At 44.3% G+C, this 25,515-nt stretch overlaps 2 long non-coding RNA genes across 14 annotated transcripts; one reads left to right on the plus strand and one right to left on the minus strand.

Moving 5' to 3' along the window:
• Positions 1–93: 93 nt before the first annotated feature.
• Positions 94–1,633, minus strand: LOC136534566 (uncharacterized). Its single transcript, XR_010778759.1, has 3 exons — positions 1,301–1,633; positions 883–1,070; positions 94–601 (listed from the first exon to the last, which is right to left on the minus strand). It is a non-coding gene; the product is annotated as an uncharacterized lncRNA (long non-coding RNA).
• Positions 1,634–4,004: 2,371 nt separating this feature from the next.
• On the plus strand, positions 4,005–8,470 carry LOC136534563 (uncharacterized). Of its 13 annotated transcripts, none has more exons than XR_010778748.1 (7): positions 4,005–4,273; positions 4,626–4,820; positions 5,598–5,666; positions 6,175–6,290; positions 6,411–7,318; positions 7,416–7,782; positions 7,912–8,470. It is a non-coding gene; the product is annotated as an uncharacterized lncRNA (long non-coding RNA). The 13 variants fall into 13 exon arrangements; XR_010778747.1 differs by having other exon boundaries at positions 7,416–7,724; XR_010778749.1 differs by having other exon boundaries at positions 7,416–7,486.
• Positions 8,471–25,515: the final 17,045 nt, after the last annotated feature.

Below are 25,515 nucleotides of genomic sequence, written 5' to 3' on the forward strand. Positions count from 1 at the left end.
AGTATGATTTGATCGGTCATGTTTGGAACCACTTTTAATTGATTCGATTATAATCATCGTATGGGGATTTTCTTTCGATTCTTGATTGTGTGCTAGTTCAAAGTTTCAAAGTATGGATCAAAAGAATATAAAATAATCAAAGGATTCTCATTTTTTTCATCAAGAATCAGACTGTAAGCGGAAACAAAAAGGCCAAAAGGTGCTTTGGACTATTGCATGAGAAACCGAGAATTGTCTCTCCAAAAAGAAAACGAGAATTGTTTTTTCCTTTTATTTATTTATTACAAGTGCAATCAACGGGCACACGCACTAATTAAACCGAAGCCCTCCGGAGTCCCACTGCTCCAACCACCCCCTCCCTTCCTGCCGGCCGCCTTGTGTCTCCCAAGAGACCAGCAGCAGCAGCCAAGCAGCTGCAGCACTGAAGCCCTCCCATCCCATCGCCCTGAGCGCCCTGCTGTGCATTCGAGGAGAAAGATTTGCAGCGCACAAACCAAGCCGCGACTGCTGGTGCCGACTCCACCGCCGCTGGATCCGGTGCCGTGGTAGAGTACTGCTACTGCATAACGGAGGGGACCAGGGGACCAGCCTGTCGTTCCACCTGCAGCAGCGACCAGCGAGGGAAGAAGGGGTTGGTAAAATGCTTGTCTTACCACTGTGTTGTGATTAGAGTTGTAAGCCCCTTCCTGTTCTAGTGGGTTTTCTAAAACGACGCAACTAGCGCTTGGACGTTCGGTGTGAGCACTCGTCCGGATGCACCTTGGGATCATCCGATTGAAATAACAGAAGTCGTCCAATCTCATCAAATAAAACCATGGAAATAATCGCACCTATCCGATACAATAGAACAAGCGCGTCCCCGCATCTGAGAAACAAGCTCACCCCCACGTCTACTCGCGGCGGCCCGTCCCCCGCGCGCGCTGCCGTGCCATGTCGCGTCGCCATCCCCTGCCACGCCACCGTGCCACGTCGCATCGCCATGCCCCGCCGCGCCGTCATCCCCTCCGCGCCTCATCCCCACCGCTGCTCCATCACCCAAATATCCCATGAGAAATTTTACATCAGAAGATCTGTTGCAACATGGAGCAATGCGAGATGCAACATCAGGAAAAAAAGAACAACATTAGAATCAGGCTACAGCAACATCAGAACAAAGCTACTGCAATGGGAGATGCAACATCAGAAAAAAAGAGAGACTAATGCAACAAAGAAATATTACTTGTTGCGACATCAGAACAAGGCTACTGCAATACGAGATGCAACATCAGAAAAAAAGGCTAATGCAACAAATAAATATTACTTGTTGCAACAGCAGAACAGGGCTATTGCAACATCAAATTCATTCAGCTGCAACTTGAAAAACGTTGCCATCATAAAAAGTCAGACGGCGAGGAAGAAGGGGCCGGCTCGGTGACGAGCGCCAGGCCTAGGCAGAGGCACGGGGCACCGACCGACGTGGGCGCGGGGCAACGGCCGGCAGTGGTAGGCGGGGGCGCACATGGCAGCGACTGGCGGGGTTCCTCTCTGGCAGCCTCGACGGTCACAGGCATGAGCGGATAAGGGAGTGGGGGTTCACAGGATGAGATAAGGAAGCGGGGCGTCACGTATCGTGGTCTGCGTGGCCGCGTCGAGACGCGAGTTGTGGATAGACGTTCTCGTAGAATCATTAGTTTCTAAAATTATATAAATTCATGTGAGGCCTGACAGTAGTATAGACCATGCATGAGACGAGGTTGGATTGCTGATTAGTACATCCACCAAGTAAACGTTCGCCAGCAAATGTCCTCGGTATTGAGAACGAACTAATTTTGTAGGATGAATAAATCTAAATAAATTCTAGACCTGAGGTGGTTATTAGGAGGTTAGACACTCAATTTTCAGAGAACGTGTTATGATCTCTTTGGATTTCTCACTGCACTACCCGAAACCATTTTCCCCCTGACGGTAGGGAAACTCTCCTTGCGGCTGACCACCAGAGATCTGAGTGCCAAGAGTGTGAAGGTTTCTCTATGAACCTGATGCCCCCAAATGTCGTTCAAGATCTGATGCCGCCGGCCCGAGATGCTTGGCAGATGGCACCGTGTTCACATCACATCCACAGGTAGCTAGGGCGCGTGCAACACACACAGCCTCTTCTTCCTCTCGCACCGTGCATGTGACATATTTGACATAGGAGCATATACTACTAGTACTAGCACATCCGCTCTCCATGGCACGTCAACACCTCTCTTATCTTGTCTCTGCAAAGTGAACTCTCCTTTATTTGCATGCGGCTGCTAGTATTTATTAAGTGATAGGAAAAATATTTCTTCTTTTGCCATATATATGCATAAATTAAATGGCAATACGCAATTTTCATTTTCTGCCTCAAAATGATTAAGTGCTTTTTCAATATTGCATTGCATTGTTCTTTCAGTACTACTGAGAGTACTTGCAGAAGTGGCTGGGAGAGAAGACCCAAGCAGGCAGCCACACGTGGACGTCGTCCCAAGTCCCAAGTCACAAATCGCAAATCACACACACAAAAAAAAAAAAATACAGCCTTGCATGTATCTCCTCTAACCACTTCACCCACATAAGCCATTTTTCTCCATATGAGAAATAAACTCCTCTCGTATTCACTTTAGCTATTTTGGCCCTGTTCGTTTGTCTTATAATCCGTACTTTTCAGCTTATTTTTTCAGCCGAAACAGTGTTTTCTTCTCACAACAAATCAGCGAGAACAGTGTTTTGGCTTGTTTTTTCAACGAGGCGAACGGAGCTTGAAATGTGTATTTGAGACCCTAAACAAATTCAAATAAAAAAGTTCTCAACTACAAAGTTATAGATATCATCAAGACCTACAATTTTGGTTTTAGTACTTTCTCCATCGAGACCGTTTAAAAAAAATTAATTTTAAATGTGAGAAATTCAAAAACAGTTTTCCTTGAAAATGATTTTAAATGAAAAAGGTTGTCAAACTTCAAAGTTGTATAGCTCTTTGAGATATACAGCTTTGGTTTTTTGTCATTCTTCCATCTGAGGTCATTTGAAAATTCAAAATTTACTGTGTTGCACCAATTTTTAGAGACAGATATATATCCAGCAGTCTCTACAAATTGATTTATTAAAAAAAATAATTTTAAATGTGAGAAATCCAAACATAAATTTTCTTGAAAATGATTTTAAATGAAAAGGTTGCCAAATTACAAAGTTGTATAACTCTTTGAGATATACAGCTTTGGTTTTTGGTCATTCGTCCATATGATGTCGTTTGAAAATTCAAATTTTACTGTGCCACACTAATTTTTAGAGACGGATATATATCCAGCAGTCTCTGCAAATTGATTTATTAAAAAAATAATTTTAAATGTGAGAAATCCAAACACAAATTTTCTTGAAAATGATTTTAAATGAAAAGGTTGCCAAATTACAAAGTTGTATAACTCTTTGAGATATACAGCTTTGGTTTTTTTGTCATTCGTCCATATGAGGCCATTTGAAAATTCAAAACTTACTGTGCTGCACCTATTTTTAGGGACAGATGTAGATCTAACAGTCTATACAAATCGATTTTTAGAGGTAGCTCTAAATCTGAAATCCATTTGTAGAGGCGGCTGGATTTAGAGCAGTTTGTAAAGAAAAGGGCATTTGTAGAGGCGGGTGGAAATACCAGGCATCCTCTACAAATGCATTTCTAGAGTTGGCTAGCTGAGTGGTCGAGACACTGTTAGTATGATTTGATTGGACATGTTTGGGACCGCTATTAACTCATAATCATCCTATCGTGGGGATTTTCTTTCGATTCTTGATTGTGCTAGTTTAAAGTTTTGAAGCGTGGATCAAAAGAATAAAAAATAATCAAAGCTTTTGATGTGATTCTCGTTTTTTTATCACCGAGAATCAGACTGTAAGCGAAAACAAAAAGGCCAAAAGGGTGCCTTAGAAACAGAGAATTGTTTTTTTCCTTTTATTTATTTACAAGTGCAATCAACGGGCACACGCACAAATTAACCGAAGCTCTTCCAAGTCCCACTGTTCTAACAACCACCTCCCTTCCTGCCGGCCCGGCCGCCTTGTGTCTCCCAATAGACCAGCAACAGCAGCCAAGCAGCTGCAGCAACACCGAAGCCCTCCCATCGCCCTGCGCCCTGCCGTGCAATCGAGGAGAAAGATTTGCAGCGCACAAAGCAAGCAGCTGGATCCGGTGCCGTGGTAGAGTACTGCTACTGGGGGGGACCAGGGGACCAGCTCGTCGTTCCCCCTGCAGCAGCGACCAGCGAGGGGAGAAGAGGTTGGTAAAATACTTTTTGTAGGATTGCTGATTAGAGTTGTAAGCCCCTTTCTATTCTAGTGGGTTTTCTTAAATTATACAAATTGATGTGAGGCCTGACAGTAGTATAGACCATGAGATGAGGTTGGATTGCTGATTAGTACATCCACCAAATAAACGTTCGCCAGCAAATGTTCTCGGTATTGAGAACGAACTAGGTTTTGGAATTTTGTAGGATGAATAAACCTAAATAAATTCTAGACCTGAGGTGGTTATTAATTAGGAGGTTAGACACTCGACTTTAAGAGAACGTGTTATGATCTCTTTGGATTTCTCACTGCACTACCCGAATCCATTTTTCCCCTGACGATAGGGAACACTCCTTGCGGCTGACCACCAGAGATCTGAGTGCCAAGATTGTGAAGGTTTCTCTATGAACCTGATGCCCCCAAATGTTGTTCAAGATCTGAGTGCCAAGATTGTGAAGGGTTGGGCTGCAGTAGTGGCTCGCCACGGCGTTTGCTGCTGTGTACTGTCTGCCACCTCACAAGACTATGTGTGATTGAAGGTAAAGATGTAGACTGCCACTCTGCCTTATGTTCTTCCTATTCTTTTTGTATGGGAAATTTCTTAGGTAAATTGTGCTGTGTGTATTCCAGTTGGAAATTGAAAGAATGGTCTGATGCATGATCGATCTCCTGCCCTCAATTAAGAAATCTTGGGCTAGTTGGCAAGTTCTTATTTTCTCGGTATTAGATTGGAATTTAGTACACTGTCAGGATAATAAAGAGCTTAAGTCTCTGCCATAATGCAGAAAAGTGCTAGCTAGATGTTATTTTCACTAGTGGCAGATGGGGCTGATGCTAAAGGTTTTAATTTTTGGATTTATAGTTGGTGATAAAATTTTCAGACTTATGGTCATAAGGGAGGAGAGATATTTATTGAACTTTTATTAGCTGCTACTACTATCAGAAGAATAAGATAACATCTTCTGGAAGATATGATCAATGTTCATTCCTAGCTAATACTTCACATGAGTGGTCTTCTTATGCCAGCCACACAGATATTAGTTTGTGAATGCATTTAGTTAGCACCAGCTCTGCTTCAACAGTTGAGTATGTAGCCATATACTTTGACAGCTCAGCCTTACTTTTTATTCGTTGATACGGTGTATTGTGCTCCAGCTTTAGTTTGTAAATACATGGATTTCCATGAGTCTAGGTCGAGTGTGTCTGCTCAATACTTGCAGACAGAACAGAACAATGGGTGATTACTACCTGCTTTCAGTTTTGGATACAAGCCATATGTTGGTTTTGATGTGACATGAGTTGTAAATCTCTAACAGGTAAAATTGGCTAAGGCACTTGCTTGATATGGGACTGTATGAGACAGCTTGACATACCACTAGACACAGGCAATTATCCCTTCATATTGAGCATCTCATTTGAGAATTAGTTGTGGTACCTAATGTGCAGTGAACTATGAATTTTTGGTTCTCCAACAACACTTTCTTGTCCATCTCTTACCCCTACTCTTTGATTGTGCATAATAAGATTAGTTCCATTGTCCTACATGCATTTTTTCCTGTTGCTTGTAGTTAACCTCTTTGTAGCTACATTCTGAATTTTTGATCTGGGCTGCAGTAGCAAGTTCCATGCATGAAAGCTGTCAGGTGCTAGCTAAAAACAACATTGAAGAACTATTTGGTTATATAAGATTTGAGAGGCTAGCATGTTGTTTAACTAGATGCTGCTTTATCCACTTTAGCATTTAGTTACCATTTCCTTCCAGCCATTTGAGTTTCTGTTTCTAAAATAAATAAATAAGCTCCTTGAGTTTTTAGGCCAGTGAGCACACCACAAAAATGTCATCTTTGTTTGTTTTCCATGTATTCTTCTCTGATTATATTTTTTTCTGCATAGTCAAATTACTTGGAAGATGCATATCAAACTAGGTGAAGCAGAAGGACCATGAAGCCAAGTTGCAGGAGCAGAATGAGCATGAAGATGAACATGCCTGCTTCAACAATGTCATCTCGGTCAGTTCCTAACTCTTTTACTATGCATAATGATGAGATTCAGTAACTTGCAGCTAAATCAAACTGCATGATTTAATTCAACACACATACTTAATGATTGTGTTAAATTTTGTCTTTCAGCAAACATCAAAATTGAAGGCTGACTCAAATCCTGACAGTGTGGCTAATTGACTCTACATACTATGGCAGTCCTGAATACATATATGTTTGAATGTGATTAATAGGCTTCTTTTTGCGTGAAAAGACAAAAGAAATGTCTAACCTGAGATGTTGTGATTGTGTTTTCTATAATCAGGTTATTTGGATTTTGTGTGATGTTGGTGTCATTCTGATACCCACTGAAATTTTCCCAAATATAGGCTACAATAACTTGTTGTGCTGTTGTCAATGGTTTGTGTTTCTTTCTTCGCAATCTGTCTGCATTATGCTGTTGTATTATTGTCAGGGAACAATCCGTGACGGTTTCCACAGCCAGTCCCTAACGGGCAATCCCTGACAGTTACCGATGTGGAAGTTATCCATGGCGGTATCATGTACTTTCCTTGATGGGTTTGTCCGTCAGGAAAAGAACTGCCTGGGGTAGTGCTGCTTCCATTTGCTTTACATGTGTATCCTTTCTGTGTCTTTGATCTAGGACAATGATTTAGTTGCATTTGATTTCCCTTTTCTTTTTTTTTATTAGCAAAGAGGAACTGCTGCTTTCGTCACCCCTGGTGCTTGCCTGTCAATTGCCAGCAGAGAATTGATTTATGCTATCTCGATTATTCAGTTTGTGTCTTAGGGGAAAAAAGTTGTTTATGAGCAACAGGAATTAAATTTGAATCGGGCATTTGCTTCGATTGCAGACACTGATGTGGGAGGTGTCAGCCATCTGCGTGAAGGTGTTATGGGGTAGAAGATCCTGAAATTGCAGTCCAGTAACTTTGTTGGTTCCCAAAAATTGCAGTCCAGTAATCGTGAAGGTGTCAGCCCCCACATTGTTTGCTTCTGTCTGCCACTTCACAAGTTAAGACTATGCGTGACTGAAGGTAAGATGTAGTCTGCCACTCTGTCTTATGCCTTATATTCTTTCTATTCTTTTCATATGCGAAATTTCTGAGGTAAATTGTGCTGTGTGTATGCCAGCTGGAAAGGGAAAGAATGGTCTGATGCATGATCGATATCCCACCCTCAATTAAGAAATCTTGGGATAGTTGGTAAGTTCTTATTTTTCTCGAATGCGCAGGAGGGCTGCACATCTTTGTATTATAGGGAGGAAAAACGATCAGCCCCTTACACGAACACCACCACCTCACTCCGGGCCAAGGCATGAGGGGTTGAATGAAACAAAATGGTTTGCACTGATAAAAAACCCAGAAGGATGAGGCCTGACCAAAAACCCTCACAAACTAGATTTAACTAGCCCAAGCCGTGACCTAGACCAAGAGTCCGTAGGTAAGTTCTTATTTTCTCAGTATTAGATTGGAATTTAGTACTTCACTCACCTGATGAGGTATGGATGCTTGCTTAATTAGGATGTTCATTTTAAGTGACCGGCTGTGTTGTGACAAAGCGAATGCACATGCATTAATTTATGGCTTAGCATGCTCACATCCATCGCCATTTAATTAATTTGTTTCAGGAAAAGCTCCCGAGGCAGCTCGATCTACCGTGGAGTGACTGGAATGGGATCAATGTGAAATGCACCGCCATCCATCCTACTCGCCGGCGTCGGAGCGCCGTTGGAGCCGTCGGCCGCACCATCCATGGTCGCCGCCTCTCCAGCTACAGCTAGAAGCCCAGCCAGTTGGTTGGTTCCCAAGGAGGCCGGGCAGAGGAAGGGAGGAGAACCCTGAACTGGAAGGCTGGTGGCTCCGCTTTCCAGGCCCCGCTCGTGGAGAACATGGGCCCTCCTCTGTTCATTGCAACGCGACAGGCGGCAGTGTGTCAGAGCTGGCGGCCTGGCTGTTGGCGTCGTGCCGGCTGCCGGCCAGCCGCCTGGTGCTGCCGAGTGTGGATCCAGCAGCTGAGCCAAGAGCCCAAGCCGACACCTCTCCATTTGTTGGAAGGCACCGAGCCGAGGGTTTCGAGGGCAACGACGGCATCTGCAGGTGCGGCCATGGTTTCCAATATCGGCCGAAATCTCCTAATATTTCCGATATATCCTCTTTATCCGTAGGTGCCGATAAGGAAATATCTATCTTTTTTCGTACAATTTTTGTTTAAATTTATTTAAATTTACTTAAATTCAAATCAAATTTTGGTTCGATATTTCCGATATATCCTGTTTATCCTCTTTATCTATGACCCCCGATAAATTTTAATTTCTGAAAATGAAAACCTTGGGTGCGGCCTGGCCCCTCCTGGTGCAGTGCAGTAATATTTTGTTGGATCCCAAAAATTACCGGAGCTATACTTAGGTTCCTTTTTTTTTTGCATTGGTGAAGTATTTTGTTCCCTTGAGGATAGCCTAGTGGAAGGCCAAGCTGCAGCCGACCTTCTGTGACTTAGTGGTTACTATGTAGATGTTTGTATGACCTGTAACTAAAACTTTCCAGTACGTAGTGTTGAATCAATGTGTGAACTGGCTGCAAACCTGCTTGAATGCTGGAATGATACGCATGAATGTGACATCTATATTTTTGAACATCTGTTGCAGATTTCTGTTAAGCACAATCCATGTGTGCATGTATCAGTTTAGTGGTGTGTACATTGGGTTGTATTTTTCGGAACAGAAGGACGAGTCAAATTAAATTTCACGGAATATGAATAGTAGTATTTTTTTTGGCAAGGTGCATTCTGGTTGTGCCAAAGTATGAAGATAAGCAGTGGGGGAGAAAAAATGTACATGATCTTGTACAACCTTTCACTAGTACAGAGGAAAAAATTACTAATAGAGACGGACGACTTAGGAAACTGCCTGTAACCTTGGCGGGGAGCACTGTAGCTAACAAACCGTTGTTGTAAATCAATTTTCAAGGGCGGTTCTATTAGGTAAACCATCACTGAAAATATACCTATTTTCAGAGACGGTTGCTTATGTCAACCGTCTCTGAAAATGGGTGTCTGCTAGGGGTGGTTTTGTTAAGTCCACCGTCTCTGAAAATCGATTTTCAAGGATGGTTGACTTATTCAACCGTCCTTAAAAATGGTTGTAGCACAAATAAATTCATATCTTTTCCAAATGAAATTGAATGAAGATAAAATTTATATCAAAATTGTAGAGCTCGACGAGATCTAAAACTTTGTAGTTGATAAATTTTTTTTGTCTAAGATCATTTAGTGTTCCAAATATATAAATTAAGTTCTCTGATTTTGAGTTTCAATTTTTTGAATTTTTCAAATGACCTTGGATAAAGGCATATCAAAGTTGTAGTGCTCAACGAGATCTAAAACTTTGATAGTTGAAAATTTATCCTTTTAATAGATATCATCATATGAGTAAACACGCGAGGCGCATGGTTGTAGGTTTGAATCCTAGCGGGTGATAGGGGATAGAACATGCGAGTGGTAGGGGATAGAGCACGCAAGGCAAGAGGTTGTAGGTTTGAATCCTAGCGGCTGCACTTGTTCAAAATTAGCGACTAACGAAAGTTAGATCTTGTGAGTTGTGGTCAGTCCTCTAGGCTTCTAGCCATGTTAAAAATATTTTTATTATTTTTAGTAGACTTCTAAATGATTTTTAAAAATTCCCAATTTTTTTAGGAACGGTTGACTTAAGTCAACCGACCCTGAACATCAATTTTTAAGGACGGTTGTCTAAGAGAACCATCCATAAAAATCGATTTCTAGGAACGGTTTTAAAACCGCCTCTAAAAATCACTTATTTTTACAATCGGTGTTATAGTAACGGTTTTTTAAACTGACTGTGAAGATCGTTTTTGACCGTTGGTAAAAAATGATTTATGTACTAGTGTTTGGGCATCAGAGGCTTGGAGAAATCCTGATAGACATATATTAACATAAATCGCGTATGGAACAGGAGGATCGGAGCCCAAGCATGCCATATACATATTGCTGGAGGCCAACCACTAATGGAAACTAAAATAGCCCTGTCACTACCGGATAGAGCATCTTTGCCGAGGGTCTGAGGATTTGCCGAGGGAAAACGCTCGGGCACTCGGCAAAGAGTCTTTGCCGAGGGCCTGACCCTCGGCAAAGAACAGCCCTCGGCAAAGACAAGCACACGACAACAATAATTATTTGCCGAGGGCTAAGCCCTCGGCAAAGGGCCGGCCCTCGGCAACACCGCCTGACACGACGTCCATCCCCTACCGTCAATCTTTGCCGAGGGCATCACCGTTAGGCCCTCGGCAAAGACTTTTTAACCATTTTTGAAATATTTCTTTTAAAAAAGTTGTTGCCGAGTGCCCCTGGACCAGCACTCGGCAAAGACAGTCTTTGCCGAGTGCCAAGCTGGCACTCGGCAAATTTTTAATTTTTTTTGTTTTTTTGACCCCAAATTTTTTGTTGGGCCCGCCTACATTGTTTACAACTTCATGTTCAAATTCGGTGCTTTTTCTAGTTTTTTTGTTATATTTGGTTGATTAATTTGATTATGTTGAATTTTTATATATAATTCAAATTTGAACTGCAAGTGCATGGAATATTGTAATCTAGTGCTTCAAAAAATGGTATTCATGGTACTTGGTGTATGTTAAGTCTCTGTCCACGAACTCGCATCAAATTTCGCGCATCTTCTTCACATAACATGACGAGCCACTTGCCGGAAAAGTGTTTTAAAATTATATAAAGTCCATACGAAGTCCAAAAATCACGAAACTTGTCGAGGTGTCATGTTATCGCATGTGTAGGCTGTGGTAAAAAATTGAGAATGTTTCGAGCAAGTTGCAACGTCAGACTGGGTTTTATGCATCTGACGTTGCAACTTGCTCGAAACATTCTCAATTTTTACCACATCCTACACATGCGATAACATGACACCTCGACAAGTTTCGTGATTTTCGGACATCGTATGGACTTTATATAATTTTAAAACACTTTTCCGGCAAGTGGCTCGTCATGTTATGTGAAGAAGATGCGCGAAATTTGATGCGAGTTCGTGGATAGAGACTCAACATACACCAAGTACCATGAATACCATTTTTTAAATGACCAAATTCCATTATTTCATGTACATGCAGTTCAAATTTGAAATAGTCGGAAAAATTCAACGAAACAAAACTAATTAAGGAAATAAAGTAAAAAAACTAAAAATTGTCCCAAATTTTGAAATGGAGTTTTTAATTACTGTAGCAAGGCCCCAGAAAAAATGGGGCAAAAAAAAATAATTTGCCGAGTGCCAACCTTGGAACTCGGCAAAGAAGCCTTTGCCGAGCGTCAGGTCACAGGGCGCTCGGCAAAGAATTAAAAAAAAAACCTTTGCCGAGTGCCGCTGGGCCTGTGAAAGCATCTAGGCCCCTAGTTGGATTTCGGTGATTAATGTCAATACAAAGTTACTATGACTAACGTGTGTTTTGCAGAGGCAATTAAGTTAGGTCATGGTAATGGAGATCGATTGGGCAATCGAGGTTATCATGCCCCTACGATGGAAATCGTTTCGGTTTTCAAAGGATGGACGACAAGGTTAAGGATAACTAGTTCTAAGTGTCAATTGGAGTTGGAGAGACACTTAGAGTAGTTTAGGACTTTGTTTTTCCTTTGGCCGTACTATGAAGGGGGTATGAACGGGTAGCTTGACCTAGTTGAGACTAGTGAGTTAGGTGTGGTGCACACTTGTAAAACTAGCTCTAGGTAGCTCCTATGAATGCCTAAGATCCTTTGGAGCAAACTTCATTCACATATGTTCGAAAGTTGGAAGTGAATGGAGGGTCAAACACTGACCGGACGCTGGCTCCGGTGCAACCGGACGCTGGCCGTAGGGTCCGGTCAGTTCATTTGACTGAAGTGAACAAGTCTGGTGTGACCGGACGCTGGAAGGTCATGTGACCGGACGCTGAGGGCCAGCGTCTGGTCGACTCCAGTAAGGGTCCAGACTTGGGAAAGAGTGATCGGACGCGTCCAGTCAGTGCTGACCGGACCCTGAGGGTTCAGCGTCCGGTCGAGTCCAGTAAGGTTCCAGTAAGGGTTTTATGTGATCGGACACGTCCGGTCAGTGCTGACCGGACCCTGCCAGCGTCCGGTCGACTCTTTAATACTGGTTCGCGGGTTGAACTGACCGGAGCGTCCGGTCATCACGATCGGAGCGTCCGGTCGTCCCGCAGAAGCTCATAACGGTTCGTTTTTCAGGCTGGCTTATAAATAGAAGGTCCACTCGTGAGTGGAGTATCTTTTGCTCATTCCAACAGCTGAGAAACACGTTTGTGAGTGCCAAGAAGAGCAAGGTCCTAGTGAGGTGTTTGTGATTTGAGAATCCAAGAGAGTAGCCTCACTAGCAATTCAAGAGTAGCAAAGTGTGCATCCATCTTCTCATTAGGCTTCGCGTGGTCAAGTGAGAGTTCGTGCTTGTTACTCTTGGTGATCGCCATCACCTAGATGGCTTGGTGGTGATTGGGAGTTTGGTGTTCACCCGGCGGAGCTTGTGGGTGACCCAACTCAAGTTGTGAGCGGCTTTGGGTGATTCGCCGCGATGGAGTGTCGAAGAATCAACCCGTAAAGAGCACTTGATCCTTGCGCGGATCAAGGGGGAGCTACACCCTTGCGCGGGTGCTCCAACGAGGACTAGTGGGGAGTGGCGACTCTCCGATACCTCGGCAAAACATCGCCATGTTCCTTTCTCTCTCTATTTACTTTGAGCACTTATTTTGAGCATTTACTTTGAGCAATTCAATACTTGTTTTTACATCCATAGAATTGCTTGCTAGAGTAAGTTTGGAACTTAGGTTGCGAGGTTGTTGTGCATTAGTTTGATATAAACACTTTTCTAGGCACAAGGGGTTAATTGGGCTATCCGTAGGATTTGATTATTGCAAGAAAATTTAGAATTAGCCCAATTCACCCCCCCTCTTGGGCATCTTGATCCTTTCAATTGGTATCAGAGCCTCGTGCTCACGTTTTTAAGCTTAATCGCTTAGAGCAAGATGTCTCACGGGGATGGACCTCCTCCTATCTTTGAGGGAGATGATTTTCCATATTGGAAAATCCGCATGGAGGCATACTTAGAAGCTCTAGATGTTGGAATTCTTAGAGCCGCCTCTCAAGGGTTCCCCGCACCTAGGAATGCCGCACAACTTCAAGGCGATGAAGTGAATTATGAGAAATGGAATGCAAAGGCTCGCAACACCATTTTTAGAGGCCTTTGCAAAGAGGTGTTCAATCGTGTAAGGAACCACAAAGACGCCCATGCTCTATGGTCGGACATTTGTGCGCTCCATGAGGGAACCAAGAGTGAGCGTGAGGAACGCTATCATCTTGTGATTAAAAAGCTAAATTCTTTTGAGATGTTTCCCAAAGAAAGTGCTAATGAGATGTATTCTCGATTAAATGTTCTTGTAGAGGAAGTCAATGGGCTTGGACTTACTCAAATGTCACCATCCGATGTTGTGAGAAAAATCTTGAGTGTCCTCCCCATTGATAAATATGGGCACATTGTGACCGTGCTACATCAAGGTGATCTTTCCGCCGCTACACCGACACAAATCTTGGGAAAGATCAATGCTCATGAGATGTACATGCACATCACACCACAAGATGGCTCATCCTCTACAAAGAAGAAAGAGAAGGACCTAGCATTCAAAGCTAGCCAAGACAAGGGCAAAGCAAGACTTGAGTATGAGAGCTCAAGTGATGAAGATGATGAAGAAAGCCTTGCCCTCATGGTGAAGAAGACCACCAAGATGCTAAAAAAGCTAAACAAGAGTGGCATCAAGTTTGATGGCAAGAAGAAGAAGTTCTTCACTAGCTCAAGAAGAAAGCCAATCTCCGAGATGGATTGCTACAATTGTGGCGAACTTGGTCATCTAGCTCATCAATGCACAAAGCCCAAGAAAGACAAGTTCAAGAACAAGGGCAAGAAAGATGATTCAAGTGATGAAGATGAAAAGAAGAAGAACAAGCCATACAAGAAGAGAGATGGCAAAAAGAGGGAGTTCTACAAGAAGAAGAAGAGTGGCAAGGCCTATATTGTCGGTGATTGGCTCACGGACATTGATTCATCAAGTGGATCATCCGATGATGAGAGCGATGATGAAAAGGTGGCCGCCATTGCTACTGATCTTGCATCTTCACCACCACTATCGCCATCATCCTCAACACACCTATGCCTTATGGCCAAAGGTGAACGCAAGGTAACTAAGAGTGATGATAGTAGTGATGATGAACATGCTAGTGATGATGATAGTGATAGCGATGATGATGACTCACCTACTTATGATGATCTTGTCAAAATACTAAGAAAATATACTAAGATCATTAGAAAGAGTAGAGCTACAAATGAAAAACTTGATGCTAAAAATGATTCACTCTTAGCTAAGTGTGATACATTAGAAAAGGCTAATGATGAGCTCAAAGAAACAAATGATTCTATATCATCCAAACTCAAGGAGCTCAAATCTTCTAAGAAAGAGCTTAAAGATAAAAATGATAAACTTGAGTGGGTGCACAATGAGCTTATCACTAGTCACAATAAGCTAAAAGATGAATATGCAACTCTAAAGATCAATTATGATACCCTTATTATTGCACAAGAATTCTTACCAAATGAGCCACATGATGCTACTAACCATGTTGTTAAGATTGATATAGCTACCTCATGTGATGATTTAATTGATGAAAGCATTGAGCATGGATCTAGTAGCAAGGGCAAGCAAGTGGTTGAGTGCAATAACTATGATGAGTATGTCAAGCTCAAGAGTAACAATGAGAAGCTCATGAAAGATCTTGAAGAGATGAAAAGTCACAACACCTTTGTGCTAGAAACTCTTGATCATGACAAAGAGGTGATCCTTGAGAATGAGAAGTTAAAAGAAGAAATCAAGAAACTCAAGGAGGAGAAGAACAATGATCTTCTCAAGGAAGAGAACAAGAAGCTCAAGATGGAGAAAGAGCATCTCAAGGTGGGATTGAGTAAGTTTGCTAGAGGCAAGCATCTCCAAAGTGAGCTACTCATGAATACCGTCATGAAGATGGATAGAAGTGGCATTGGATATATGGCAAGTGTAGAGAAGAAGAAGGCTCAAGCTCAACACCAACAATCAAAGCCAAAGCCAAAGCCAAAGAGATGTTTTGAATGTGGACAAGAAGGCCACTTTGCTCATGAGTGCCAAACTCCACCACCACAACCCTTGCCCAAGCATGCTAGACCCTTTGCCTTCAATGCTCACTACATGCTTAGAAAAGATTCGAGTGGAAAGATGAAAGTCATGTTCTTAGGTCCCCCCAACAAGAGTAGGCCTAAGAAAATTTGGGTGGCTAAGTCACTTGTTGAGAAGGTGAAGGGCCCTCAACAAGCTTGGATCCCTAAAGCTTGAATCTCTTGTGTGTAGGTGAACTACAAGACCGGTGGAAGTCATTGGGTTATTGATAGTGGTTGCACTCAACATATGACCGGTGATCCTCGTATGTTCACCTCACTAGATGAAGAGGTAGATGGACAAGAGAAAATAACATTTGGAGATAATTCAAAGGGCAAGATTAAAGGATTGGGCAAAGTGGCAATATCAAATGATCATTCCATCTCCAATGTGCTCTATGTTGCTTCATTGAGCTTCAACTTGCTATCCGTTGGGCAATTGTGTGATCTTGGCTTTCAATGCTTATTCACCGAGAAGGAGGTTGTTGTATCCAAGGTAGATGACAATCAAGTGATATTCAATGGATTTAGATACAACAACTTATATCTAGTTGACTTCACCTCCGAAGATGCAAACTTGAAGACTTGCCTATTCACCAAAACAACACTTGGGTGGCTATGGCATAGAAGACTTGCTCATGTTGGGATGAGCTCACTCAAGAAGCTTATGAAGAATGATTTGGTGAGAGGATTGAAGGATGTGAAGTTTGAGAAGGACAAGCTTTGTAGTGCATGTCAAGCCGGCAAGCAAGTTGCAAACACTCATCCAACCAAAGCTTTCATGTCAACCACAAGAGTACTAGAACTCCTACACATGGATTTATTTGGACCAACAACATACAAGAGTTTGGGAGGAAATCTCTATTGTCTTGTGATTGTGGATGACTATTCAAGATATACATGGGTGTTCTTCCTTCATGACAAATCCGAAGTTGCATCTTGTTTCAAGAAGTTTGCCAAGAGAGCTCAAAATGAATTTGAAGTGAAGCTAAAGAAGATAAGAAGTGACAATGGCAAAGAGTTTGACAACACAAACATAGAAGCTTATTGTGATGAAGTTGGAATCAAACATGAAGTCTCCGCAACCTATACTCCTCAACAAAATGGTGTAGTTGAGAGGAAGAACCGGACTTTGATCACTCTTGCAAGGACAATGCTAGATGAGTACAACACTCCCGAAGCTCTATGGGCGGAAGCAATCAACACCGCATGTTATGCATCCAACCGCCTATTTCTTCAAAATTTCCTTGTCAAGACACCATATGAGTTGCTCAATGGGAAGAAGCCGGACGTCTCCTTCTTTAGGGTGTTTGGTTGCAAGTGCTACATCTACAAGAAGCGGCAACACCTAGGGAAGTTTCAAAGGCGTTGTGATATAGGTTTTCTTGTTGGTTACTCATTGAAGTCCAAAGCATATAGAGTATTTAATCATGCCACCGGCTTGGTTGAAGAAACATATGATGTGGAATTTGATGAATCTAATGGCTCCCAAGGAGCACATGAGAATCTTGATGATGTAGGTGATGAACCATTGAGGGAGGCTATGAAGAATATTCCGGTGGGAGACATCAAGCCAAAAGATGATGTACAAGTCATTAACCAACTTTCTTCATCAAATGTACCACAAGATGGTGAAAAAGTTGGGAGAATAGAAAATGAAGATACTCATATCTTCCATGAGCAAATGGTGGTACAAGCATAAGATGTTGATGCTCCACAACCTCCTCCTCAAGTGGTCAATAGAAGAAATACACCTCTCCTACAAGATCATCCACAAGATCTCATCATAGGGAGTCCAACAAAGGGGGTGATGACTCGATCTCAAAAACTTACCTCATTTATTACTCATCACTCTTTTGTCTCTTGCTATGAGCCTACCAAGGTAGAAGAAGCTCTCAAAGATCCGGATTGGATCAATGCCATGCATGAAGAGTTGAACAACTTCACTCGCAATGAAGTTTGGAATCTTGAAGAGCGACCAAAAGGTGCAAGAGTCATTGGAACGAAGTGGGTGTTCCGCAACAAGCAAGATGATCAAGGTGTTGTTGTGAGGAACAAGGCAAGACTAGTAGCAAAGGGGTTCTCTCAAGTTGAAGGTTTAGATTTTGGAGAAACCTTTGCACCGGTTGCAAGATTAGAAGCCATCCGTATCCTTCTTGCATATGCATCACATCATGAAATGAAACTATATCAAATGGATGTGAAAAGTGCATTCTTAAATGGCTTTATTAATGAACTAGTCTATGTTGATCAACCTCCCGGGTTTGAAGACCCTAGATATCCTAATCATGTTTATAGGTTGTCCAAGGCACTATATGGGCTTAAGCAAGCCCCAAGAGCTTGGTATGAGCGCCTTCGGGATTTCCTTATTGAGAAGGGCTTCACCATTAGGAAGGTCGACACCACACTATTCACCAAGAAGCTTGATGGGCATATCTTCATTTGTCAAGTATATGTTGATGATATCATCTTTGGATCATCAAATGAAGACTCATGCAAAGAATTTGGTGAATTGATGTCTAAGGAGTTCGAGATGTCAATGATTGGTGAGCTTACATTCTTTCTTGGTTTTCAAGTCAAGCAAATGAAAGAAGGCATATTCATCTCTCAAGAGAAATACACAAAAGATCTTCTCAAGAGATTCAAGATGGATGAATGTAAGCCAATCAAGACCCCAATGCCTACCAATGGACATCTCGACCTAGATGAGGGAAGTAACTCGGTTGATCAAACTCTCTACCGTTCTATGATTAGTAGCTTGTTATATTTAACCGCATCTAGGCCCGACATCATGTTTAGTGTGTGTATGTGTGCTAGATTTCAAGCTAGTCCTAAGGAAACACATTTGATTGCCGTAAAAAGAATCCTTAGGTATCTTAAGCACATACCAAGCATTGGCCTTTGGTATCCCAAAGGAGCTTTATTTGAATTAATTGGCTATTCTGATTCGGACTACGCCGGATGCAAAGTTGATAGAAAGAGCACATCCGAAGGGTGCCATTTGCTTGGTAGATCTCTTGTGTCTTGGTCCTCCAAGAAACAAAATAGTGTGGCTTTGTCCACCGCCGAAGCGGAATACATTGCCGCGGGTGCTTGTTGTGCACAAATATTATACATGAAACAAACTTTACTAGACTATGGAGTAGTTCTAGAGAAAGTACCTCTTTTGTGTGACAATGAAAGTACGGTAAAACTTGCAAATAATCGAGTTCAACACTCTCGCACCAAGCATATAGATATCCGCCATCACTTTCTAAGAGATCATGTAGCTAAAAATGATATATCACTAGAAGGTGTAAGATCCGAAGATCAATTAGCGGATATCTTCACTAAACCGCTAGATGAAGGCTACATTTTGTAGATTGCGGAATGAGCTCAATGTACTTGATTTTAGTAACTTCACTAAAAGTTGAGCTTGTGTTGTCCCTTGCATTCATTGTAATATACAACATGTTTAATTTGTGGCAATGCATATAGGGCTTGTCTAACATGGTTAAGATAACCGCCGGAAAGCGTGTGAAGAAGCTTAACCTTGGATCAAACTTGACAAGCAACTAGATTTACTTACAAGCATTACATATGCATGAAGTTGTTTTGTTGTTTTGTTCCATTTGCCCTCTTGTTGCCTATTTTCTTAAAAAGAATTATAGCCTAAGGCAAGATATTTTGAAAAATATGAGGGTTTGAGAGAGGTCACTCACATCAGTCCCAATTGGTATTTATTTGGATCTTATTCAAGTTGGGACTTGATTGGGAACAGGCAGCGCGAAGGAAGGTTGAAGGTTTGTTGGAAAAGGTGCACCGGACGCTGCACCGGACGCTGCTGTCCAGCGTCCGGTCAGTTCACAGGAGGTGAACTGCTGTTGAAGGAGTGACCGGACGCTGCGTCTGTGCGTCCGGTTAGAAAGGGTTCAGCGTCCGGTCGATCGAAGGATGATCAAGTTGTTCTAACCGGACCCTGCCTGCGTCCGGTCATGGACCACCGGACGCGTCCGGTCCCGATTCCGGAGGATTTGGACCTCTCTGGAATCGACTAGACGCTGGGTGGTAGCGTCCGGTCGCTACCACCGGTGCGTCCGGTCAGTGGATCTCGCGCGACTTCGTCTCTTTTCGGTTTCCTTTTCTGTCGCGTTTGGGGGATTATTTATCCGAGCCGTGTTCCTCTTCTTTGACCTAACCAGCGCCGCCACCTCCTCGCGCCCAATCTCGCGCCCGCGCCGCCGTGCCCTAGCCCGAGCAGCCGCCACTGCCTAGCCGCGCCGTCGTGCCCTCGCCTCGCCGCGCCTCCGCGCTCGGCCCCCGCTCGCCAGCCGCGCTCTAGCCAAGCCCGCAGCCGAGCCACCACGCCTGCTCAGCATCTCGCTGGCCTCCTCGCGCCCAAGCTCGCCGGTCAATCGTTGCCAAGGCTGCCGGTCTTCGCCAAGTACTTTTGCCCTTTCCTCCCATCGATTGGTATGGCAAGTTTTTGTGTTTCAATCTTGATCTCCAATTGTGACCTAGATCAATTTCTAAAATCACTGATTCCCCATTGCATCCAGGGCGTTTGACCTAACCCTAGCCGGTTCCGAGATCCCCCACGTGACATCTTATCTATTCTCGGATTCGCTGATCGTCAGGTAGAAAAGCCATTCGATTCAATTTCGCATCTACATTGCTTTCTCTGATAGGGTTTCGCATCTATTAGCAATATGGTATTTATTTGTATATCTATCTATTCTATCGTGCAGCGAGTCGGTTCCGTTGTGTTTCGTCTGGCAGTTGGCAGTCAATCTCGGAGCCAAGCTCGCGAGTAAGGATCGAGGCCAAGCCTCGAAAGCGGCAGTTTGAAAGTTGATCTTCATCAGCGGCAGTTCACCATCTTGTCATGTTCCGATGGCTCGCACCAAGAATGTTGGTGGTGGCCCAGGTGATGATGATTGGAGGCCCCCGCCTCGTCAGCCAGCCGGATCTAAGGGCAAGTCAACCAAGCAGCTGACATCCAAGAAGCGCAAGTACCCTGACGCCGAGACAGCGAGAGCAGCAGCTGTTGCAGAGGCCACAGAGCGTGCCGAGAGAGGTGGTAACCCGCAGCGGAGTTGTCATTGCAGATCAGCCAGTTTCACCAGCACTGCAGAGCTGCGATTGAGGAGGTTGAGCGTCGTCACGGTAGTCCAGCTGGGACTGCCACGCTTTGCAGGACGACGGGTTCGCCATTGAGGAGGGTCTGTCAGCACAGCAGCAGCCCCCACCAGCAGAGTCTCAGCCAGCCCAGGAGACTCAGGAGAGTCAGGAGACCGAGCCGGCACCTCAGCTACGCCGCTCGAGTCGTACCAGTGCTGCAGTTCCACCTAGGCCAGTTACACAGCGCAGGGGTTCTACGCCCTCCGCCCAGACCACAGGGTCCGCCTCTAGTGGTTCACCTCGACTTGAGGGCCGCTACAGCCAGACAGGTTCAGCAGCTGCGGTTTGTTGAGTTTGAGGTTTGGTTTCCTCCGAGGAGGGATGAGAGAGCAGCTGAGGGGTTCTACACGCCACTGCAGGAGGATTTCTACAATGCATATCTTAACAGTGGGGCAGTGTTCAGATCATAGAGGGTCTGTCAGATAGAGTCCATTGTGGCAGCAGCCGGAGAGAGGCATTCGGCAATACTTGTCATATTTGCCAGGACTGACAGATTTGATTGGACGGACGGGCATATATGTACCTTCTTGGGTCCGTCAGTTTTATGCCTCGCTCTACATCGATCCTCATCACAGATACATTCACTTTGCTTTCAAAGGCAAAGACTACAGAGTGACTAGTGGCAGAGCCAGGGAGATACTGAGACTACAGGAGCAGCCTATAAAGATGCATGAGGTTTGCTATGGTCAGCAGGGGCCTCCCAGGCGTCCTCATGGAGGGCAGGTGCCCCCTACAGATTTAGTGCGGCATTGCTTCAAGGAGCCGTTTGGAGAGGGGTCGAGCAGGAACCCTAGTGACTTGACTCCTACAGCAAGGATTCTAGAGGCCATCATCAGGAGGACACTGCTTCCTAGGCTGGGATACAGGGAGGGCCTGACTCGCTTACAGCTCTAGGCTTCTCAATGCCATCATGCAGATGACAGTGTTTGATATCTGGGATCTCCTTCTTTCAGAGATGGAGGATACTATAGCTGAGGGATTCAAGGGTCGCAGGCAGCTTCCCTATGCTCACTGGATCACGTTCCTCATCTGTAGAGGTTGTGATTGATAAGCCCCCTAGCATGATGGATGAGTATACAGGTGCCACTACAGAGTTCCCAGCCTATAACCTGTCACAGAGGATAGACACAGCCACTCCTTCAGGCACCCAGTCAGCCTAGTCGTCGTCCCGACGTGCCAGAGTCCTACAGCTCAGCAGGATGAGATCATCAGAGGGATTGCAGCTACGAGGAGGAGCTAGAGGCACAGCATGAGGTGAGCTGAGTACAGTGACAGCTCCGACGAACGACTACCAGCCTATACCTCAGATGCCTCCACGCAGACACGATGCAGAGGCCGGTAGCTCTAGTTCTGCTCCACCTGCTCCACAGACAGACCCTGCTCTCATAGCTATTCTTGAGCGGATGCAGCAGGATCAGACATGATAGGCACAGGAGACAGCTGCCAACTTCGCACAGTTTCAGGCTCGTCAGGACGAGTTCCAGCGGCAGCAGCAGCTCCTTCAGCACCAGCAGTTACTTATGCAGCAGCAGCTCATGGGATTCATGCAGCATGTAGTGACAGCCATTGGGGTCCCAATGCCACAGCCTTCGCCCCAGCTAGCACAGCCTCCTACCACTTCGACGACTCCAGCAGTACGGCCCATCGGGCTTCAGAGTCAGGGACAGCCTCCAGCTCAGTTTACTTCACCTCCTGTACAGGTGTCCCAGTGGTTAGCTTCACCTGGTGTAGCCCCGCAGTTCACTCCTTATCACACGGGTTTCTCACCAGAGCAGACTTCCTCGCTATTTATGCCTAACACGTTAGTCTCCAGGAGTCTTGGAGCATCATTCAGCGAGTTGACCGGCATGCCTACTCCGCCTCACATGCATACTGCCGGTCCGTCTACAGCAGCTCCAGCTATCATGACTACTCAGAGGCTCCCCTCGTCTGTCACCTCGTCAGATCCTACGACAGACATACTTGTAGCTTCACAGGCAGCACCAGCCCCAGCTCAGACCCAGACCGCTTCAGCGACACTTCCTGCTTCAGAGGGTCAGTCTGTTCAGAGCTCAGGGTCAGATGATGATGGCGCCCAGTTCCATCTTGCTCCATGTACTTCAGCGCCCGACTCGTCCGCTGCAGCCCCGCCGACCGACCCTTAGGTTTTGGTGTTTGACGCCAAAAGGGGAGAGGGTTTTGAGTATGTAGACTCAGGGGGAGCGAGCTTTAGGGGGAGCTAGTTATCTAGTATTAGCTTATTATATACATTTGGAGTTTTATTTGTGTGATACACTATTACTTATGCATTCGTGTGTTTACTTTCATGCATACTATTATATATATGTGATAGTGCTATCTACGTGGTTGTGATATTTGACATGTGTGATTTCTACTTTGCATTTTCTATATGTCATATCACTTGTGTTATGCTCATTTGCATTTGCTTCCGCGTTTATACTTCGATGCAAATGAGCTTTGTTATTGGTACTCATGCTTAATTCATATCCTTTGAGTACATTGTGTTGGCTTGGGTCATATAAGCTTGACTAACTCTTTTGTTCTTATTGACAAAAGCTTATATGAACCAAGCCCGTCTAAAACCTCACTCCTTAACATACTCGAGGTGGTATTGTCATCAATCACCAAAAAGGGGGAGATTGAAAGCATCTAGGCCCCTAGTTGGATTTCGGTGATTAATGTCAATACAAGATTACTATGACTAACGTGTGTTTTGCAGAGGCAATTAAGTTAGGTCATGGTAATGGAGATCGATTGGGCAATCAAGGTTGTCATGCCCCTACGATGGAAATCGTTTCGGTTTTCAAAGGATGGACGACAAGGTTAAGGATAACTAGTTCTAAGTGTCGATTGGAGTTGGAGAGACACTTAGAGTAGTTTAGGACTTTGTTTTTTGCTTTGGCCGTACTATGAAGGGGGGTATGAACGGGTAGCTTGACCTAGTTGAGTCTAGTGAGTTAGGTGTGGTGCACACTTGTTAAAACTAGCTCTAGGTAGCTCCTATGAATGCCTAAGATCCTTTGGAGCAATCTTCATTCACATATGTTCGAAAGTTGGAAGTGAATGGAGGGTCAAACACTGACCGGACGCTGGCTCCGGTGCAACCGGACGCTGGCCGCAGGGTCCGGTCAGTTCATTTGACTGAGGTGAACAAGTCTGGTGTGACCGAACGCTGGAAGGTCATGTGACCGGACGCTGAGGGCCAGCGTCCGGTCGACTCCAGTAAGGGTCTAGACTTGGGAAAGAGTGACCGGACACGTCCGGTCAGTGCTGACCGGACCCTGAGGGTTCAGCGTCCGGTCGAGTCCAGTAAGGTTCCAGTAAGGGTTTTATGCGACCGGACGCGTCCGGTCAGTGCTGACCGGACCCTGCCAGCGTCCGGTCGACTCTTTAATACTGGTTCGCGGGTTGAACTGACCGGAGCGTCCGGTCATCACGATCGGAGCGTCCGGTCGTCCCGCAGAAGCTCATAACGGTTCGTTTTTCAGGCTGGCTTATAAATAGAAGCTCCACTCGTGAGTGGAGTTACTTTTGCTCATTCCAACAGCTGAGAAACACGTTTGTGAGTGCCAAGAAGAGCAAGGTCCTAGTGAGGTGTTTGTGATTTGAGAATCCAAGAGAGTAGCCTCACTAGCAAATCAAGAGTAGCAAAGTGTGCATCCATCTTCTCATTAGGCTTCGCGTGGTCAAGTGAGAGTTCGTGCTTGTTACTCTTGGTGATCGCCATCACCTAGACGGCTTGGTGGTGATTGGGAGTTTGGTGTTCACCCGGCGGAGCTTGTGGGTGACCCAACTCAAGTTGTGAGCGGCTTTGGGTGATTCGCCGCGACGGAGTGTCGAAGAATCAACCCGTAAAGAGCACTTGATCCTTGCGCGGATCAAGGGGGAGCTACACCCTTGCGCGGGTGCTCCAACGAGGACTAGTGGGGAGTGGCGACTCTCCGATACCTCGGCAAAACATCGCCGCGTTCCCTTCTCTTTCTATTTACTTTGAGCACTTACTTTGAGTATTTACTTTGAGCAATTCAATACTTGTTTTACATCCATAGAATTGCTTGCTAGAGAAAGGTTGGAACATAGGTTGTGAGTTCGTTGTGCATTAGTTTGATAGAAACACTTTTCTAGGCACAAGGGGTTAATTGGGCTATCCGTGGGATTTGTTTATTGCAAGAGAATTTCGAATTAGCCCAATTCACCCCCCTCTCTTGGGCATCTTGATCCTTTCATTTACTTAATCACCACAAATAATAAAAGTGAAAGCATCTATGGACATGTGTATAAACAATTACCTCCATTGATGGTGTTTGTCAAGTCTGCAAATGGTGAACGACCTTCATTATTTTACATAATGGAACTGAACACAAAATTAATCCATAGTTTCAATCAAAAATTAATCTCTAAAAATGGTCGAAGTTGGCAGGCATAATACATGTACACAAATGTAATTAGATCAGATTCGAATACAAATAACCAATTAGCTTAAGTTAGTGTTGGGTCCTCGGTTTCGTAAACTACTTATCTTGATTCCTTCAATTTCCTCACCTCTAAATTTGATAGACAACAAAAAGTTTGGCATTGAACATAATTAGGATGTGTACCTGCAAATGGATGGATGTGCTTGATTTTTTAGAAGGATATCTTGAGAGACCAACAGCAGGAGTTGCCTAACCTGAACATCAAAGGCATATACAAATTCAGAGTAGTTCATATTTGTGGCTGCAGCTACTGGCTGTCAAATTTCTTCTCTCTATTTTCTTTCACTTTAGTAAGATCTCAGCTATGTAGATAACAGCTATGATTCACCTTGTGCTGTGATGTGCTAGGATGAGTAGAACA

Source organism: Miscanthus floridulus, unplaced genomic scaffold (assembly GCF_019320115.1).
Source record: "Miscanthus floridulus cultivar M001 unplaced genomic scaffold, ASM1932011v1 os_2047_1_2, whole genome shotgun sequence".
Classification (NCBI taxonomy): Eukaryota; Viridiplantae; Streptophyta; class Magnoliopsida; order Poales; family Poaceae; genus Miscanthus; species Miscanthus floridulus.